This window comes from Propithecus coquereli, unplaced genomic scaffold, assembly GCF_000956105.1.
Source record: "Propithecus coquereli isolate 6110/MARCELLA unplaced genomic scaffold, Pcoq_1.0 Scaffold65, whole genome shotgun sequence".
Lineage (NCBI taxonomy): Eukaryota > Metazoa > Chordata > Mammalia > Primates > Indriidae > Propithecus > Propithecus coquereli.
Genome location: NW_012152507.1, coordinates 129,350 through 132,029, shown reverse-complemented (window position 1 = coordinate 132,029; position 2,680 = coordinate 129,350). Strand labels below are relative to the sequence as shown.

The following is a 2,680-nucleotide window of genomic DNA, read 5'->3' as shown; positions in this document are numbered from 1 at the left end:
TCATAAATATTCTCTTTTCTTTTAGCCGCTGCAGCTTGAGTTACCACTTCCCAACTTGCCTTTTCACAGGCACCTAGCTATGGTCTCATTTTTTTTTTTTTTCTTTTTTTGTAGAGACGGGGCCTTGCTACATTATTACATAGGCTGCTCTCAAAACTCCTCCCGCATTAGCCTCCCAAGGTGCTGGGATTACAGGCATAAGCCCAGCCAGCTGATTCTGACCTTAAAGGGGGCAAACACTGACCCCTAAACCAGTCCTGCAAATGCAGCACCAGAGAGCAACTTGAATCAATTCGACATCTCCTCTTCCTTCAGAGGACCCCTGCTCCTAACACACACACACATACACACACAGAGATTCTGCTTACTGGGTGGGTGCCTGTTTTAGCAGCTCTTACTGCCTGTTTCAGAATTGAGGACTTCCTTGTTTCTACCACCTCAGATGGGGGTAGTCAGGGGGAAAGAATTAACCTTTGCAATAACCACAGCAAAGGGCAATGCATTTCTGCACCCCCAACTTGGTATTTTGCAAACATGTTTCTGCAGTAACCCTGCTGCGTGGTGTGCAGTGGTTTCCTCTAAGGCATAGCACTGTCTTTGCTGTACACCACAGGTGAGGTCAATCACCTTTAGGAGATGACCTGGGAGATGAGCCACCAAGTACAAGAAAGCAGCACCCTATAGATGAACTTGCCAAGAAAGGAACTTTTTTTTCCTCACCTCTGATTATTGAGATGATTTTGCCATGGCTAATATAGGTACAGGTACCTTTGTTTTTTTTAATTTAAAAATATTAAGGGTGTACAAATGTTTTCGTTTTATGGATACACTGTATAATGCTGAAGTCATCTTTTAATAAACTTAAAAAACATATTGAGACATTACCCATTTACAGTAAAATTCAGAAATCTTCATATAAATGGAATCATATACACTCTTGTGTCTGGCTTCTTTGGTTCAACATTATGTCTGTGAGATTTATCAACGTGTGTAGCATCTTATTATGAGTATATACTGTAATTTATTTGATACAGTTTTCTCTTCTGTTGATGAACATTCAGGTTGTTTCCAGTTTGGGGCAATTATAATAAAGCTTCTATGAACATCCTTTAACTTATTTTGAAATAATTTCAAACTTACAGAAAAATTGCAAGACTAATATAAAGAACACTTGTATGCCCTTTATCCAGACGCACCAATTTTTAACATTTCGCTACATTTACTTATTCATTCTTTCTCCTCTCTTCTGCCCTCAAAGACACACTTTCTGAATCATCTGAGAGCAGGTAACGTATGTCCCTTTATCCTATAACATTTCTGAGTAACTCCTAAAAAAAATGAACTTACATATACACATCATAGTTATCAAATTTGGGAAATTTAACACTGATATGATTCTATCTAATGTAAAATCATATTCTAACTCTGCCAATTGTCCGGACGATGTCCTATGTAGCAATTTCCTGATACAGGATCTGAGCTAGGATCACGTATTATACTTTGTTGTCATATTTCTTTAGTCTCCCGTAATCCCGAATAGTTCCTCAGCCTTCCCCACCTCTCGCCTCCCCGCCCCGTTTTCACGCTGACATTTTTGAAGACAGGAGTTATTTTATAGACTTTCTCTCAACTTGGGTTTCTCTGATGCTTCCTCATTTGGTTGGACTACTCGATGAGTGATATCATGCCTCTCTCAAGGCATATATACAGAAGCACACGGTGTCTGCCTGTTGTTGATGTTAATCTCGATCCCTTGGTTAAGGTGCTGAGTACTTCCTCCACTGTATAGTTACTTTTTCCTTTCGTAATTAGTAAGTATGTAGTGGGGAGATACCTCAAGACTAAGAAAATATCCTGTTCTCATCAAACTTTACCGCTCGTATTTACCATCCATTTTTGCCTCAATCAGTTTTTGCTACAATGGTTGCAAAATGGAGACTTTTAACTCCATTATTCCTTATTAGAATTCTAATATAAGAGCTTTCCTTTCTCATTTATCCATATGCCTATCTGTAACAATCAGTGATCAGTATGGATCCATAGATTCTTAATCAATGGGCTGCAACGTAGTATTACCGTCCTTATCTATTATGATATTCATATTGTCTTAGATTTGGCCATAGGGAGCCCATTCAAGCTGATCCCTATGCCTTTTTAACATGCTTTTATTTTTTCGAGCATTTCTTAATTTCTAGAACAAGATATTCCAGGCTTGTCTCTTACCTTACCCTCCCTAGTCCTGGAATCCCTGGTTCCTTATACTGAAGAATGGTACTTAGAAACCAAAAACTGGGATCTAGCTGTGTTCTGTATGTCTACTGAAGTCACATTAATTCTAGGCCCTTGGTGTGTGTGTGCTGGAAATTGTGAGTTTCTATTGTCATCTTCAAGTCCAAGCCAACTTCAAAGGGTTTTTATTTGCCTTCCTCTATTTCATATCTGTATTTTCTTACTTCTACAGGGAGAACCTTGGCCACTAACATCAATGTTTCTGAATTTGCCTAATCCTACAATACACTCAAAAATTTCAGAATTGCTATATTCATAACATCTTATACAATAAACCTACTAAGACAAGTTAGGGGTTTGTTTTCTTTTGAGACAGAGCCTCACTGGTGCCCAGGCTAGAGTGCCGTGGCATCAGCCTAGCTCACAGCAACCTCGAACTCCTGGGCTTAAG

At 39.1% G+C, this 2,680-nt stretch overlaps 1 protein-coding gene across 2 annotated transcripts in view; it reads right to left on the bottom strand.

The window, feature by feature from the left end:
- The window catches only part of SMAD1 (SMAD family member 1), a 73,374-nt gene that overhangs the window by 17,021 nt on the left and 53,673 nt on the right, over positions 1-2,680 (bottom strand). The gene's annotated exons all lie outside the window — the stretch shown is intronic.